Source organism: Schistocerca americana, chromosome 2 (assembly GCF_021461395.2).
Source record: "Schistocerca americana isolate TAMUIC-IGC-003095 chromosome 2, iqSchAmer2.1, whole genome shotgun sequence".
Classification (NCBI taxonomy): domain Eukaryota; kingdom Metazoa; phylum Arthropoda; class Insecta; order Orthoptera; family Acrididae; genus Schistocerca; species Schistocerca americana.
In genome coordinates, this window is record NC_060120.1 from 523,594,019 (window position 1) to 523,613,503 (window position 19,485).

Sequence of the window (19,485 nt, forward strand, 5' to 3'; positions counted from 1 at the left end):
CGCTGACCCATTATAATCGCAATATCCAGTTCCAATCGTAACACACTGACTGCCACGTGGACACCGGCGGCCACAGCAAAGAATCACGACTGACGCCACGGCTGGTCCTTACCTGCTCTGGGAAATACGTGAAACATTTGTAATCCAGAGGAAATGATGTCATATCTCACGGTTCTATATGGATTTATTGCAAGTTATTATGCAAAGTAAACTTTGAAATATTACTCTAAGATGCGGGTTCACATTATCGAAGTAGTAAAAGTGACCGTGTACCGTCTCAATTAGTAGATCTTCTCAATTGAAGCGTAAGTAGAAGTGCTTACTGAAAAGTAATGTCTCTTAATTTTTATATGTCATAATTTATAACGCTTCTTGAATAAAATAAACTTTATTAACATTCTACAGCCTTATTCTTCGTGTCACGATGTTTATCCAAACGAAGAACAGTTTCTGATACGCTCACTGTAGAATGTTTGACTTAGTTGAAGGGGCCAACACAATACTTCTACTTTCACCGCTTCATCACTATCAAAGTGAAACCCACTAAAAGTTCTCTTCGTGTTTTGGAACGAGATGACGGGCGGATGGGGCATAGTCGGGGTGTATGGAAGATGCTCTGTGGCCTCGTGTACAAGGTGTCGGGTTGTTGCACATGTCGCAGCGCTTGTGCATGCTGCGTTGTTGTCTTGATGAAGAAAAGGTAGCTCCATCTGTGCAAGAACTCTTCGATTCGTGTTTTCAGTTTCTTGAAGGAATACAACAAGCAGTATCTCGAGCTCTGTCACGGTTACGTCACACATAGCCTTGTCACACGCTACAGTACGTAGCCCTCGATAGGCAGAGGGTTGCAAATGCGTTATGGAATCGAGTAATATGCACGACGCGTAGTAGGGCAACCTGCATTGTTAACACAATGAAAAATTAGGAGACATACATGCCGCCTTATCAAGTGCAAAGCCATTTTGCACAATAACTATTAATTCAATTGGATGACATGATTTCCCTATTAATATACTCTGACTTTTGAATTTTAATTAGTAACGTCTTTTATTGAAAGAAAAAATACTTTCAATTTTAACCTCCCTAGTACCAGAGAAGTCAACTGTAAAAAAGAGTCCTTTGTTTTCATGACTGTTAGTTTTAAACCATATGACTTTCTCCGTCAAAGAAAGTTTTATCTAGACATGATCAGTTCAGTTTTATATTTACAGAACATCGAAATTTATGTGTAGCTTTTCACTAACGGGCGCTGGGGTCAATACGAGCGCTGTATGAATTTCCTTTCTTCATTTGAATGCAGCATTTCTGCAATTATAATGATGCCTTATGCTAGAACAGTTTTTAATTTATGTTTCCGTGTTTGTTCATTAAAACACTGTAAATTACTTGCGGCTTCGATGACCTCAAGGGTACTCAGTGAAACAATGAATTTTGGTAATAGATATGCCAATTTAATAAGCCAAAGAAAGAAACGAAAACAATATAATGGGAATTAAAACTTATTATATTTTAGTTTTATAGTCTTATAACCAGCGAGTAGAGGCGAAGAACGACAGAGAGATGAAATTATGCATTCACAGCACTAACGGAATCGTATGCGATCGCTAACAATGGTAAACAATATCCTGAATCGCGTTAACACGATATACGTATTAACAGAAATATTTTACCAGGTAAGTAAGGCTATCGCCATTGTGGTTGTACTTTCTGAATAAAAGGTAATGTTTTTCTTCTTGTGTTTTTCTTTCACATTGCCAAATTATATTTTATATTTTATTTCAGAGGGAATTGTGATTATCTTTCACTGATATAGGAGTGAGAGGATAAGATTATCGTTAAATTTTTTATGCGTACATCAACACTGAGTACTACCGTAATTTAAAGTATTATGACATGAAATAGTAAACATTGTTCCTTTCACAGAGTCGTATTTGGAGGACGAATATATTACACAATTTGCAACATCGTCGATGTTGATCTTGCTACTCATCTGTTTGCATTTGAGATTGTGCCATGGATTAATATCTTCTTTTGCTGCTCCCTTCGGTGTAGTTCCACGGGAAACCAGACAAGATTCGTCCTATCTCACAAGACGATTAAGCGGTTACATTACTGTTATTCACACATATGAAAGTTCAATGATCTATTAGTAACCACGGTCTTACATTCCAATATTGATTACCGAAAACTGCTTTTTTTTTTTTTTTTTTTTTAGTCGATTATAGTCTGGTACAACCCGTTCAATTATTCTTTGAGTAGAGAAACATGAATTTACGAGTGTGAGAATTTATGGTAATACCAGAAGTCTTGTGTTTAAATCTCTTTTTTGGAATGCATCCAGCTTTGGTGACACGCTCAGCTGTCGTCAGATCCCTATGTACATCAGTTATTCGAGGAAAAAAGCATAATGGCATATTAATGATACAAAATAGTGTTATATCCACATACAGAAAGATAAATCGAGACGGGTAAGAAAATTATTGTCAGTTCGATTAAGGAGACCATAAATAAATCATAATCAGCACTAAAATTAAATGTAAATCCCAAATGGCCACAAAACAGGTAATTTGTTTGATAGGAGCAGCCAACAGTATACACGATGAAGAAAAAATGCCGCACGTCACGGTAGGGATTTGATTGCTCATCCCAGTTCAAGACAAAAGTGTATATACCTAACCTTAGTCCGACTCACTGGTTAACAGAAATTCAGTTCAGACAATGAGGCTCTGATAATGCTGTTACTGCATGCAGCGGGGCTAAGAACAAGTAGCACTAATTCTGGGCTGAGGTGGAGCTCTCCCGTTAGCTCAGTGAGACGAGAAAATGCCGTGGGAATCGGAGACTCAGACTCAATGATGTTCAAGTTGAGTTTACACCAAACATTCTTTTTCAGTTAAAGCATCAAACAGTATCCAGTTGACACCTCCTATTGTGGTATGTTGTGTTTTTCTTTTTAACATAAAGACGTAACACATACTTCTTACATACAGAACGTATGCTTTGCTTTGTCTATGATACAATTAAAAACGGTTGAAAATAGTAGTGCACACAATAAAATCGAGGGTATCCAATGAGGTAAAGAAACGCAGTACGTAGAGGACACTAAATAGCATATTATGTTAGATATTATATTTCCATTCTAGACATCCATCGTCCAGGCTTATCTTTACAGTGCTGGCACGTAGACACAAGAACAAATTTCACTTTAGGAAAGTTATTCAGCTACCTTGCATTTGCAAAGACTATACAACTAGCTGTATCATATATTGCTGGACCATACACAACACGTCTGCATCAACTTTTGTTAAATTTCGCTTCCCGCTTCCCTCACACACACATACACACGAAATTAGACTCTAGTGGATTAATGTCCGGGTATTGTGGAGTCCAGTACTTCGAAAATCCATGACCGATTCACTTTCCTGTAAATGCTTCTATTCTAAAGTGTGGCAGTCTGCCATCGTTCCGAAACCTAAGGTGTAACTGAACACCAAGAGAAACTTTTTGAATGCATCGTGGAATGTATTGCAAAGGAACTAACGATGCAAGGGCACATGCAAATTCTCCAGTAATAGGTAAGGGATCAAAAGCACTTCTGTCACGATTCTAGCCTGTAGATTTGTGTTGCTGCGCCACAAAAACAAGCCACGTGCAGGTGCGTTTTTTTGAGAATTCTTCTAAATTTCGTGCAGCTGCGGCTGTAAGATGGTAGTCAAGATACCGACTGTCACATCAGATCGCTTTCGCGGGTAACGTTGATATTTAGCAAATAATTCTGGTGCGCACGTTTATGACATCGCACATAGGAGTGAAGGCAAGGCACGGTGGGCGCTGTACACAAGTGTGATGAACTCAGGGCAGCACAGGGAACTGACGTGCTGTAAAGAACCGATACATTGCAGATAGAAGTGCACCTATTGAACTGTGTGTAGGGACCGACGAGGGCTGAATGAACCTGACGTTGTAACTATAGAGAAAATACGTCATGGGTGTAACCTGGAGGGTCAAATGCAGAGTAGTCTTGTCGCCACTATGTTTATGTTTAGAATCCGAGTGAGTAACGATTGTTTACGTTGTACACCAACCTCGACGAGATTCTGGTGATGAATTTGGTGGCCAACCGGCCTGCTGAAACTACTACCAACCTCCGCTGCAAGGACGCGCTATAGCTGTGGCGGGGCGGGCCGCACCTTGGAGCTACGCCGGCGCGAGGAGCGAGAGGGCCGCTAGCCACCGCTCTCTGGGTGACATCGTCATGCGGACTGCAAGCTGCCATTCGCTGGGGCGGGTCAGAGGAACTAACTAGCGACCTCCCGGGTGAAGAGCAGTCTGCGGTCACTCACGAATATGCCCTGGCTGCTAAGTCTTACTGTAACTATGGTGGCCAGATATTTTCCCTTTGGCGCTGTACGTGGGATCCACAAGTTGCGTTTGAGGGAGCAGCCAGACACGTCCCAAGCTACCTATGCAGCCAAAATACTTGGCGACCCCTTAGCCGTGAGGTGAGTAGGAGCGCTATGTCTGCAACAGCAGGTTGGCGGACGCCGATGCAGCAGGTTTCACCGTCGGTATTGATGCTGATATACGCATGAACGCCATGTGGCGTCATCAGTGGGATCAGTGGAAGGCCCGCTATTTAACTTGGATGCAGTAAAGTCAACGAAACAATTTCTAGTTCTCTCTGCATGCTTACACGTAAGTCACCCCCTTTCTACCCGACCACACTCATCAGTGGTCATTTCTTGTATGCGAAGGTTACCCATTTCCCAGAAGGCTGTGCTTGAAGTGACGAAAACGGTTCTCATCATGATACCTTCTGTGGTAATGTGTACCATATCCACGAGCCACAGCAGGCCATTCATCGGAAACACTCAGCATCAAAAACGTGTTAAGACACTTATCTTTTGTGCATTTCCTCAGGAAGCTTGAGAGACTGCAGGGCATACTCACTTCTGATTCGGTGTTATGCCACTTCGTGTTCATAGGGAATATGATATTTACTGTGATTTGACTCCATACGTTATGAAACGGTGGGCAGTAGTTAATAGTCGTGTTTGCGTGCTCTGGGGAAGGTAATATGGTAAGCTTTACATGCGTTCAAATGAACAGGGTGCCGACTTAAACGACTGCAGTGGAAGCAAGACGTTGGTGGGCCGACAAAGCGCGTTTTTCTGGGGAATGGTGAGGAGACATTTCCAGACGGCTGCGTGCCATGGTCGCATTGTGCAAAACACATTACGTTGGTGCCAGATGGGAGGCTGGCGTCCAGGTATATGGGGGAGCGCCGAGGAGTCGTCGACAGCTCATTGTAGCCTAGGAATAAAGTAGAGAATGCGCTTCTGTTAGTGACCAAGCCGCCAAAAGAAATGTAAACGTTCTGTGAATTTCCGTGGGACAGGGAAACTGGCGTCCAGATGTCCAGACTCTGCTTCCAAACTTGTTTGTGAAAACATGAAGCTTTTGGCGAGTTTATGGCTATTCTTTGGAAACTCTTAAATGGACGCAACAGGGATGTTGACAAACAGTTTATGGATGGCTGTGCTTCCACTCTGTATTTTGTTAGCAAGTGACATGGCAAACATGTGGGAAAGAGGCTGCGGAGCTGAATCTTTTTTCTGTTTTATGCCAATTAACTTTAAAGTCTCTGATTGGTGAAATCGGTTTGCAGTGCTGAGACCATTCTCCGAGCTTAGAATGCCAGGCTTGTACGAAAGTGGGGGAAGTCAACAATGAGAAATGTGCTTTTCGAACCGAGCTGAGCAGGAAGCGCAGTGAAAGGAAGACGAATCACTCTTGTACAAATCTCTTGTACTGGGGCTTCGGTAGTAAAGACGTGCAGGTCTCTGCCTAAATAGTGAGACTTGCGTCCATTGCTAGTGTGCAACTTAGAGCCTGTGCCCGTCACCTTCTGAACCGTCATAGGTACTGCTTACGTTATCATGGTCACAACGAGTGATGCGTGCGTGTGCTTATTTGTCTTCAGTCGGCTGTCTAAACATTTGACATATTGCAACACACACATTTGTGGCACGGAGTCAAATTGGTTTGGCAGACCAGCAAATGGGTCCACCTGCACATTGGAATCCATCAGGATTTCCGTGGCTCATAGGGAAGTACCTGTGTTCTGAATTAACTGAACTCGAGGCCATGTACCTGCATTTTTCGGGAAGGTGCATTTAATAACAGATTGCCGCCATCCATGACTTCAGTCGCCGAACGCATCGTGGTGTGGCGCTTTCAACAGCAGGAGGATAGAGTATTCACTGCTGCGACATAAGGCTATAACATATATTTTTCAGCACACTTTTCTTTCAAAACATACCTTTCTTTTTTTTTTTTGTATGTTAGAATATAGATACTTGGTTTTGGCATAGTTTGGTGCCTTAACCTGGATTCACGTGTATGAAGTCAGACAGAGCGATTAGTGTTCTAGTTAGTGTGAAGCGTTGATCCCAGCAGATCACCTGTCCACCATAGATCCAATGTTAGTAAGGCGTTTGTTAAATAAAAGTGTTTGTGAAATAATTCTTTAATAATTTTGTTGTCTTGCCATGTTTAAGATAAATAAATAGAATGTCAATTAGAGTACAACTTCTCCCTGAGTTCTAATTAACAGTTCCTTCCCATTCTATTATTGCAGTCTAGATCTGGTACATAAGGAGTACCTTTTCACTTGGTGCCCGCTGCATGGATCTTTTACTTCATTATCGATAATCTTCTTTCGAGCTGCCCTAAATAAACTTGACAGAAGCAGTCATGGTTGTCCACTATGCAGTCAGTAGACACACACACGCAGTTTAAAGGATCCCACTGTAATGCCATAGGCCACTATCATTTTATAGTCCATAGTCCTGTGTTGAATTGATGCCCAACTTACGAACGATGAGAACTAGGGAACGGGAATCCAAGAAATGAAAAAGAAACCTGACAAGGATTTGAACAACTGCTCTGTGGGGGTGCAGGTTTGTTGTTTCATCGGACCACTCAATGACCTGCAGGGCCTGGCACGGTTATGTGGGATGACACACAGTCCTGTTTATATTCCGATGCCCTACACGATGTGACAGTGTTGATAGCTTCTCGTTTTCACCAACTATGAGTTTTGTAATAGCACCCAATCCTATTATGACAGATAAATATTTGATTGGAATCTGGTTAAAGATTCGCATGCTGGCATTTATTCGTCACCCTGTATATTGTTTAAGAAAGTTAGCCAACAAAATTATGTAATAACAGTTACCGAAATTACAAACGGCTACAAAACAAAAGTGTTGCTCAGTGGATGTTGTTGTTTTTGTCGTTGTTTATGTTATGGTTTGAAGGAGCTCTCCGAGCCTCTTTATGTCTGAGGATCTGTCGTTTCAACTGATTCCTTTATCGCTAAAAGTCCACAAGGATAACTCACACACCGTCAGCACTAGTGCCAACACAAAGATGGCCGTCGTCATGTGACCGAACCTGCCGATTCCTCGTGTGACCTATTCTTAGTATTAAATAATTCTCGTACAAAATCGAGCGAAATCGTATTGTCTTTACAAAAAGTAGCTGAAAAAAAAACTGTTAGCTACATACGTCTCTCCTTACATCTTTCTTTCTACTATTTCTGTTTAAATAAATACATTTTCAGTGTACATAATAACCTTAGCTGTTTGCTGAGAAGGAGATTTTCACCCTACAGCGAAGTCTGCGCTGATATGGAACTTACTGGCAGATTAAAACTGTGTGCCGGACCGAGACTCGAACTCGGGACCTATGGTTATCGCGGGCAGGTGGTGCAAGTTGTTTGCTGCTGAGTGAAAGTCCCACGCCAGCTGTCCAGAGTAGAGTGAACGCCCTTCGATAGCGGGTAGCGGCTGCCCCTCCTCTGACGCCTAGCGGACACTGGAGCAAAAAATTTTAACAGTGTCTCTGTGGTAGCTTTCCGCTGCTTTTCTCCATCTTTACACGCCGAATTCCATCATAAAGTTCCGAACTGATGCATACTGGAGACGTTTTTGGGGCTTAAAAGCCGCTGCCGTCCGAATGTTTGATAGCACTTTTTTCACAACTTTAGCGACAAATACTACCCCCTTCCCACCCCCCACCCCCCATGAACCATGGACCTGGCCGTTGGTGGGGAGGTTTGCGTGCCTCAACGATACACGATTCAGATAGCTGTACCGTAGGTGCAACCACAACGGAGGGGTATGTGTTGAGGGGCCAGGCAAACGTGTGGCTCCTGAAGAGGGGCAGCAGCCTTTCCAGTAGTTGCAGGGGCAACAGTCTGGATGATTGACTGATCTGGCCTTGTAACATTAACCAAATGGCCTTGCTGTTCTGGTACTGCGAACGGCTGAAAGCAAGGGGAAACTACAGCTGTAATTTTTCCCGAGGGCATGCAGCTTTACTGTGTGATTAAATGATGATGGCGTCCTCTTGGGTAAAATATTCCGGAGGTAAAATAGTCCCCCATTCTGATCTCCAGGTGGGGACTACTCAGGAGGACATAGTTATCAAGAGAAAGAGAACTGGTGTTCTACGGATCGGAGCGTGTAATGTCAGATCCCTTAATCAGGCTGGTAGGTTAGAAAATTTAAAAAGGGAAATGGATAGGTTAAAGTTAGATATTGTGCGAATTAGTGAAGTTAACATCGAGTATAGATATAATTGTCAGGAAGTCGTTTCTGAAAGTATTTGTATGGAGTGTAACCATGTGTGGAAGTGAAACATGGACGATAAATACACTCCCGGAAATGGAAAAAAGAACACATTGACACCGGTGTGTCAGACCCACCATACTTGCTCCGGACACTGCGAGAGGGCTGTACAAGCAATGATCACACACACGGCACAGCGGACACACCAGGAACCGCGGTGTTGGCCGTCGAATGGCGCTAGCTGCGCAGCATTTGTGCACCGCCGCCGTCAGTGTCAGCCAGTTTGCCGTGGCATACGGAGCTCCATCGCAGTCTTTAACACTGGTAGCATGCCGCGACAGCGTGGACGTGAACCGTATGTGCAGTTGACGGACTTTGAGCGAGGGCGTATAGTGGGCATACGGGAGGCCGGGTGGACGTACCGCCGAATTGCTCAACACGTGGGGCGTGAGGTCTCCACAGTACATCGATGTTGTCGCCAGTGGTCGGCGGAAGGTGCACGTGCCCGTCGACCTGGGACCGGACCGCAGCGACGCACGGATGCACGCCAAGACCGTATGATCCTACGCAGTGCCATAGGGGACCGCACCGCCACTTCCCAGCAAATTAGGGACACTGTTGCTCCTGGGGTATCGGCGAGGACCATTCGCAACCGTCTCCATGAAGCTGGGCTACGGTCCCGCACACCGTTAGGCCGTCTTCCGCTCACGCCCCAACATCGTGCAGCCCGCCTCCAGTGGTGTCGCGACAGGCGTGAATGGAGGGACGAATGGAGACGTGTCGTCTTCAGCGATGAGAGTCGCTTCTGCCTTGGTGCCAATGATGGTCGTATGCGTGTTTGGCGCCGTGCAGGTGAGCGCCACAATCAGGACTGCATACGACCGAGGCACACAGGGCCAACACCCGGCATCATGGTGTGGGGAGCGATCTCCTACACTGGCCGTACACCACTGGTGATCGTCGAGGAGGCACTGAATAGTGCACGGTACATCCAAACCGTCATCGAACCCATCGTTCTACCATTCCTAGACCGGCAAGGGAACTTGCTGTTCCAACAGGACAATGCACGTCCGCATGTATCCCGTGCCACCCAACGTGCTCTAGAAGGTGTAAGTCAACTACCTGGCCAGCAAGATCTCCGGATCTGCCCCCCATTGAGCATGTTTGGGACTGGATGAAGCGTCGTCTCACGCGGTCTGCACGTCCAGCACGAACGCTGGTCCAGCTGAGGCGCCAGGTGGAAATGGCATGGCAAGCCGTTCCACAGGACTACATCCAGCATCTCTACGATCGTCTCCATGGGAGAATAGCAGCCTGCATTGCTGCGAAAGGTGGATATACACTGTACTAGTGCCGACATTGTGCATGCTCTGTTGCCTGTGTCTATGTGCCTGTGGTTCTGTCAATGTGATCATGTGATGTATCTGACCCCAGGAATGTGTCAATAAAGTTTCCCCTTCCTGGGACAATGAATTCACGGTGTTCTTATTTCAATTTCCAGGAGTGTACTTTGGACAGGAAGAGAATAGAACCTTTTGAAATGAGGTGGTACAGAAGAGTGCTGAAGATTGGATGGGTAGAACACATAACTAACGAGGAGGTACTGAATAGGATTGGGGAGGAGAGGAGTTTGTGGCACAACTTGACTAGAAGAAGGGATCGGTTGGTAGGACATGTTCTGAAGTATCAAGGGATCACCAATTTAGTATCGAATGGCAGCGTGGAGGGTAAAAATCGCAGAGGGAGACCAAGAGATGAATAAACTAAGCAGATTCAGAAGGATGTAGGCTGCAGTAGGTACTGGGAGATGAAGAAGCTTGCAGAGGATAGGGTAACTTGGAGGGCTGCAGCGGGCCGGTCTCAGGACAGAAGACCACAACAACAACAGCACCAAATGAGCCTCATCTTAGAGGACCCATCAGAGCTCGTTACACACGCTGTGAAGGCTCCCACGCAACTACCTTTCTTTCCATCATCTTCTCCCTTGGCGCTACTCTTGCCAATGTCACCTCCACAACTGGTCACATAAAACCCTTTGTACTTCCCCTCATGTTATTCTGTACATTTGTTTAACATTGTAACCATGAAAATTAGCCCTGAGGTAGTAACAGTCATTACAATTTTTTCATTGAATGACAATAACGTTTTCCTTATCGTTAATTTACAATTGGGTATGAAATTATTACTTTACGTCAAAGAGCTTTGCATACAAACACAACCCTTTCACAAATTCATTTGCTGACTCCCATTACATCTCTTGTTAGCACCTAATATCGATCTTTCAACGTACCAGTACCCTAAAGCAAAGTTAAAAAATATTGAAAAATTTATTTAATTTTTAACAGTGGCTTCACATATGCCGCACATATCGTTAAATCATCCTGAAGGGATGACCTTAACGAAATGTTTCTTCAGTGAAACGCTATTCCTCCATGCCAAAATTTTTGTTATACCTTCCAGCAAGATAACACATTACCAAGAGAAAAACACAAATCTAGGTTACATCAACTTTGCATAATCTACTATTCCTTCACCATCTCCTCCTCTTATTTTTGCATATTTGGTCCACTCTTTGGTAAAATACACACTACTCATTACTTGCTTTTGTTCAAATTATAGATTTTTCTATGTTACTCTTATAACTTGAAATAAAATTGGGCCAAAACATTAACACGTACAGTAACTTTTCGTTTAGCTTTTGTTTTTAGTTACGCTTGTAATTCCGACCTTCGAATGGAGTTGGCGATAGCTTCTATTTAAAGAAACTTATTCCAGAATGTTAGATGAGTTTAATGCACCTTTCCAAAAGTGTTGATGAAAGAAAGGTGGTGTTTTAGGGCACAGTTCTCGAATGCATCAGACAATCACATCGAGAGACTACAATTTTTTGCCATATTTACCGCAAAAAGGCACTATCAGCTAATGGTACGTCACACCACTAATTATGTCATATACACAATGCTGCAGCCTCCACTGCTCCGAGGCAAGGATCTTGCAGGCAGGTATGATGTAGGTGTGATATCACAAGATGTAGGTGTGATATCACAAGATGTGGGATGTTTCTAGTTTAGGATTTTCCATTTGACTTCGGACACTCGGACGGAATGCTCTTGTTGGACGGTAACGCAAGCCCCCACACTGCCAATCGGACTAAGCCTAATCTTCAACAATTCGCTTGAGAAACACTGCAACATGCTCCGTTCAGCCAGAACCTTACTCTGCGTGATTTTCACACCTTTGGTTACCTGAAGAAAAACATGTGTAGACGTCCGTTTCTGCCGGTCAAGGAAGCACAGTTGACAATGCACTTCTGAATTCGTCAGCGGCCGACCACATTTTACGAAACAGGAACTGTTCATCTGCTGACACAATGGTATATACATCTTAATATGTGTGGTGACTCCTTTTGACTGGAACCATTCTAAGATACCCTTGTTAAAACAACATGTACGCAGGACACATTTCATTAAGTGACGTAAAAGTACAACTTCACAAAATACACTCCTGGAAATGGAAAAAAGAACACATTGACACCGGTGTGCCAGGCCCACCATACTTGCTCCGGACACTGCGAGAGGGCTGTACAAGCAATGATCACACGCACGGCACAGCAGACACACCAGGAACCGCGGTGTTGGCCGTCGAATGGCGCTAGCTGCGCAGCATTTGTGCACCGCCGCCGTCAGTGTCAGCCAGTTTGCCGTGGCATACGGAGCTCCATCGCAGTCTTTAACACTGGTAGCATGCCGCGACAGCGTGGACGTGAACCGTATGTGCAGTTGACGGACTTTGAGCGAGGGCGTATAGTGGGCATGCGGGAGGCCGGGTGGACGTACCGCCGAATTGCTCAACACGTGGGGCGTGAGGTCTCCACAGTACATCGATGTTGTCGCCAGTGGTCGGCGGAAGGTGCACGTGCCCGTCGACCTGGGACCGGACCGCAGCGACGCACGGATGCACGCCAAGACCGTAGGATCCTACGCAGTGCCGTAGGGGACCGCACCGCCACTTCCCAGCAAATTAGGGACACTATTGCTCCTGGGGTATCGGCGAGGACCATTCGCAACCGTCTCCATGAAGCTGGGCTACGGTCCCGCACACCGTTAGGCCGTCTTCCGCTCACGCCCCAACATCGTGCAGCCCGCCTCCAGTGGTGCCGCGACAGGCGTGAATGGAGGGACGAATGGAGACGTGTCGTCTTCAGCGATGAGAGTCGCTTCTGCCTTGGTGCCAATGATGGTCGTATGCGTGTTTGGCGCCGTGCAGGTGAGCGCCACAATCAGGACTGCATACGACCGAGGCACACAGGGCCAACACCCGGCATCATGGTGTGGGGAGCGATCTCCTACACTGGCCGTACACCACTGGTGATCGTCGAGGGGCACTGAATAGTGCACGGTACATCCAAACCGTCATCGAACCCATCGTTCTACCATTCCTAGACCGGCAAGGGAACCTGCTGTTCCAACAGGACAATGCACGTCCGCATGTATCCCGTGCCACCCAACGTGCTCTAGAAGGTGTAAGTCAGCTACCCTGGCCAGCAAGATCTCCGGATCTGTCCCCCATTGAGCATGTTTGGGACTGGATGAAGCGTCGTCTCACGCGGTCTGCACGTCCAGCACGAACGCTGGTCCAGCTGAGGCGCCAGGTGGAAATGGCATGGCAAGCCGTTCCACAGGACTACATCCAGCATCTCTACGATCGTCTCCATGGGAGAATAGCAGCCTGCATTGCTGCGAAAGGTGGATATACACTGTACTAGTGCCGACATTGTGCATGCTCTGTCGCCTGTGTCTATGTGCCTGTGGTTCTGTCAGTGTGGTCATGTGATGTATCTGACCCCAGGAATGTGTCAATAAGGTTTCCCCTTCCTGGGACAATGAATTCACGGTGTTCTTATTTCAATTTCCAGGAGTGTATTTACAGCTCATTATTGATTACTCTAAGTGTCTTCCACAACATGGCAACTGGTTAATAATGCATGTGTACACACACTGTTCTACGTATACATACATTTGTACCAAGAACACATGTGCCTCGTACTAAATGTAAATGGTCGAGTTACATGGACTTTTATTTACAAAACGTGGAATCTAAATTCATTCATACATCATTATGTGGACATCAGAATTGAAAACCATTTCAGATGCTGCTCATTAAATAGTGGTGTGTGTATAGTATTTAATATTGTTTATCCAGGATATACTTGCAAGTAAGCACCAGCATTTAGCAGAATGCCTATTTCAAATGGACCAGTATATAATGTTTGCCTGTTGTTGTCTTTTCTATTCACGAGAGAGAGTTTTGTGTGATTACTGATGAGGTCTCTACCTCCTACAGTTAATATATCCATCTCGATACTTTTTTGTATTCTCCAGTGACAGCGGGTCTGTCAACTTACTATGTGACTTGTAATGTGTTTGGTGAATGGAAGGCAGGATGTTGCTGTCGGGTAGTAAGCTGAGCAGAATGTCTCTTTCATTTCAAATTTTTAACAGAAATTAAGTCAACCAACGTGATTCCTGGCTTCTGGAGCCAGCGACAGTGCTACTATGGAATAGTTCTCGGTGGTGTGCAATCAGACATCGAAAAAGACTGCTCTCAAATAGAACTCTGAATGAGTTATAGCAACATTGCATATTTGGCATGTAGAAATACTTCTAACACCATAGAACAATAAAGTTCTATGTACTGCAACGATTGAAACAATTTATTCTAATTTTATAATGTACTTTGAAAGAAAAACACATTCCATGAAACACCGGTAAATATTTTATGGACAATGCACTTCAAGCTGTAAAACTAATTTTCAGTGACTTAAAAATTCGCACAACTGGCACATACTGCCACACTCGCAACCACACACAATAAAAAAGAAATCCAATTGATAATTAACACAATTATCCACTTATCGAAAACATGACTAACGAAGATTGATTACACACAGCGAATCCTTCATGTCGCCAGAAATAAAAATTGCTGTTGACAATAGGTAAATGTGTGTGCCGTTCAGAATTGAGTAGTAACATGTAACATCTCAGTTTAGCGGTTGATGGCATCTTAGCATTCGTGGGGAGAGCGAATGGAGCGGAAACCGACAATAACTCAGACACCTCGGCGAGGACAGACTACTGGCATTTCCAGTTAGTGATACCTTCCATTTGAGAAGCCCCAGTCTCATTGTCTGGTCATACTGAATGAATCTGATTCTGACAGCATGCCAGTCTTGCCAGTTACAGCGTAAACTATTTCTGCAACTCATTATGTGCTCCCGCTGCCTGAGTGAAGACTGTTTCCAAGACATCTGCCAGCTGGCTGTGATGGAACGCAGCCACTGTAAACTACTGATGCTATTGCTTACACCCGAGATTGACAGAAGACGTCGTGAAGACGGCCATATCGAGAGACTTCAAGCTAGTGACTTTAATCCGTTAGGAGAGGTACCTGAGTACCACCCACCAGGCTCTACATGCTACAGTCACCATAGCTGTAAGTTGTATGCTATGTTGGGGGTCCGGGTTTTCAGGATTCCTGACAATCGCCATCCACGTTACACTTTTGTTACATGTCACTCCATCTTCAATATCATGTCTGCGCCGGCGTCAAATCGCTGTTGAGTCGGGACATAACATCCACAGCCGCCATGACTGCGACAAACAAAGCATTTGCAGCCAGGCATATGGCAACAACAAATTTTCCTTTCACAGGTGTGCAATCAGTTTTTTTAAGAATAATCACTACAGATGATATTAAATCGAATCGATTCATTTATCCAACGTACACAAAACAGAGTCCAAGTAACCTCACGTCCCTCTGACATTCTGGAAGAGTACCTCAATGTTGAACGAATCAGTTTAGGGGGAATATGAAGAGGACTGTGGCATCAGTGGAAATCTGGATTGAGGCAGGGGGATGCTAGGGTAGTCCCTGCAGTTGAGCAAAGCCGTTCTGCCAGGGTGTTGCAGCCAGCAGGAGACGCAGGTCAGAATGCCGTCTTTGGTACAAAAATGCGCAGAAAAGTATAAGGAACAATGTTATGGCAGAGCAATGGGGATATCAAGTGGGACGAGACGTGAAACGGAATGTGGACTGTAGTGTGACGCATGCTACGGTAATGCATGGAGCTGTACAAAGCCTCTGTGCACAGGGGTTCGTCGTAGTAAGCGCATCTACCTATTGAGCAGGAATCCTGCTTTCTGCTCTTGGCCTTGCAAGAGATTCTCATTTTTCACTTCGGTGTACCAATATATGTTTGAAACTTGTAAACTTGCCTGGAACCACATATCTTCATATGATCTATATGTAGACGTCTTCATTTGAGGTCTGGGCATCGTGGGGAGAAGTTCAGTATTGCCATAAACAAAACGTTATAATCTATTATTCTGAATTAACAGGGTTTGGGAGTAGTAACTACAATATAACAAACTGACTAATAATTTATCATAAAAAATTACTTCTTCTGATATATTATATACAATCCTTTGTTGTTTATTACACTTTTGTACAATACTTCTTGCAGTACCCATATGAGTTTTTTTATTTGCAAGAACTTATTGTTTAATAAAAATTTGTAATTATTTGCTACTTCCATAGCGTTTTTTACTTAGATTTTCTGAGATCAGATTTGTTTGCTGTATTTTCACACACACACACACACACACACACACACACACACACACACACACACACACGCACACACACATGCACACATATTCGATCATTTTCTCATGAGATATGATTGTAGTGGATGAAATTTAAATACCTCACAGTATTCAATTAACAACAGTCTTGCACCCTGCTTTTGTCTTGGATGATTGGTGTGCTACGAGAGAAAGTAATCTTTTGTCAAAAATTTAATGTGTTTGATCCAGTAGGTGTAATCACTTAATGAAAATAGGATGTCGGCTCGTTTCGTAAAGAACTTTATTGTTTGAAATTCGCTTAGACACACTTCTCCAGCTCCTAAGAGGTATACGAATTTTGGAGTAACGAGCATATCTCCCAATGTAACCACATTACTCTGAATCTTCATACTTCTTTGAGAATGTTTTAATTGGCATTTCTGAAGACGAAACATGTGTAACCGAGGATTGCACGAGTCAGACATCTGTCTACTCATAATGAAGAGTGATCAGTTCCTCATCAAACATCGGATATTGCCAGGTGCACACAAGGGATATTTCCTGTAAATACGTATTTGTTGTGAAATCATTTTTTCTTTAATTATTACATAAAATTTTTGTATGTGTACCAGTATAGGAAACGGTTAATGAAACAGCTACGTAATCCAGTCTGGTTATCTTTAGTTTTTCATTAATAACACTATTTAATCCTTTTAAACTGCTGTTACAGCTCTCTGGTCAGATCAAGTTTCCTTCCCTTTTTCCGTGCATGCAGTAACTCTCAATTCTCTTCAGCTCCTATCGGTGGGTGACTTGTCACATGTTTGTCCTTGGTAATGCTTGATTTTTTTGTAACTGCCTTGTCCAAAGACGTCTCTGGGTTCTTAACATCTCTGCCTTAGAGACTAGTGTTTGCCCTATGATTCTGTTGCAGCTGGAGCATTTTTTATTTTATTATACTTCATATTTGTGGTATACAGTTAGGAAACTAGTAAATTTACAGTTCATTTACTTATTCTTTCCATAGCATTAATCGCTTGGGAATATTTATATAAACCTACATACTTTCGACAGAGATTTTAGATGTTACTGAATGTACAGGTCATTCCTCCATTCATTCATTAGACCATAAAGATTTTTTTTTAAAGCACAATACGATGGATTAGCTTCTTACAAGTCGCACGTTTACAGCAATTGAAACGTCCCCTTAGAAGAATTATACGTGACGAAATTTGACTTTCAAAAATCCCTACAAGAGAATGGCCCTGACTAAATTAACCAATACGTTTCACAAATCACTTAGCTCACAAACATCTTCGTTACTCAAACTACTGCCATACAGCGAGCACAAGTACTGCTAGCTAAATAAAAGATTCAAACTACTGAAGACACTAACTACTGATAGACATAATTAGCAAATGAAAGATTTTGATAGAGAACGAACAATGTATTTACCTTAAAAGTGTTCAAAAGTCATAATATATACAGCAGTTCATGACATCCATTCTTACAAATTTACTGTCTCTGATAGACGGACGTCCCGACCATCCGCTCTCAAAATTCCGCCATTTATCTCCCCACATCCACCACTGGTGGCGGCTCACCTCCAACTGCGCAACGCTACACACTGTTCACAACCAACTGCCCAACACTACAATGGCAGACAACAATGCAAACTAGCCACAGACTGCACACAGCACAGCCAGTGATTTTCACACAGAGTGTTACGTGGCGTTACCAATAAGAAAACCTAAACAGCCTACTTACATAGCCCCCATGCTCCCCACAAAAAATTTTACAAATTGTTTTGGGTAGTGGCCAATAATGATTTGATGAATTTTTTTCATAATTACAATAACAAAGATATCAAATGCACACAGTTATTGATGCAATTTTGGTCAAAAGCTAAAATTTTCTCACAGTCCATAGAGACAGTCTTGATCATTCATCACATTAAAATTGCAGTGTTTTTTTTTTTATCTCAAAGTCTGAGCAGTAAAAGAGAATGCATACGGAAGTAGTGGATTTCCGTGCAGTCTTGAAGATATAGTGTTGTGCTTCCAACGGAAAGAAAGAGCTGACTCTTGACATGCAGACAGGTAATGGGTCACAACAGAGCAAACCCACCGCAGAGTCAGTCGAAGTTTTGAAGAATATTGGTAGGTAGGTCATCACAGAGTAGACCCACTGTAGTCCTGGTAGAGATTACGGCATTGGTGGGCCACCAGAGGTGCAGACCAGTGCAGTCCTTGTAGAAATAATGGTATTGGTGGGCCATCAAAGATCCAGATCCACTGTAGCCCTTGTAGAGATAATGGTATTGATGGGCCATCAAAGAGGCAGACCCACCATAGTCATTGTAGAGACAGCCAGCAGCCATCTATTGCGACTGTGCAGGTGCACAATCATTATCGAGGAGTCTTGCGGAGAATATAGCACGTCCATAAACCACAACTAGTGCATGCACAAAAGTTTTTGGAATTGTCCTTAGAAGTCTTGCAGATAATATAGCAAGTCCATAAACCACCACTTGTGAACTCACAAAGGTTTTGGAATTGTCCTTAGAACCAGCAGTGCTGTTAACCAGTCCCTTGCTGAATTATCAACAGACGTGCAAACACTAACAGTCCCTACTTCTCACGTATTGTCCATATACTATGACCAACAGAAACGTGTGCACTGAAACGAATGCTTACAAGTTACTTCATTTGCTGAACTGGTGTCCAATACGATTTTATAACATGAGAATACAATTCCAAAGATACAGAAAACATCACTAAAACTTAATACTACAGATAACATTTGTAGTAAAACAGGCTTTACAAAAGAATAGAAATAAACATGCACATCAGTGTTACAAGAATTATGACATAAGTACATACATAAAGATCAGAATAACTTTTGAAACATCAGCTTCACAAATGAGCAACAAAACAGAACAGAATAAATAATGTCTCAACATCTTTACAAAGTAAATAACATATTATCAGAAAAATTCTACAACGAAACTCTCATCAGATAAACACATCAAGACCGGAATAACACAAATACCCAACGGTACACATACACATAGTGGGATAACACAAGGAAAGGACAGGGTTTGTTTTACTGCAGTATTTTCATTAAATCCAAAAGGTCCTATCTATACCTGCTTTCTGTACTTTTTTCATATAACTTCTCAATGCATTTCTTCCAATTCATCGCAACTAATTCTCTTATATAGT

At 43.4% G+C, this 19,485-nt stretch overlaps 1 protein-coding gene across 1 annotated transcript in view; it reads left to right on the top strand.

The window, feature by feature from the left end:
- Positions 1-19,485, top strand: part of LOC124595748 — an 87,584-nt gene that overhangs the window by 44,689 nt on the left and 23,410 nt on the right. The gene's annotated exons all lie outside the window — the stretch shown is intronic.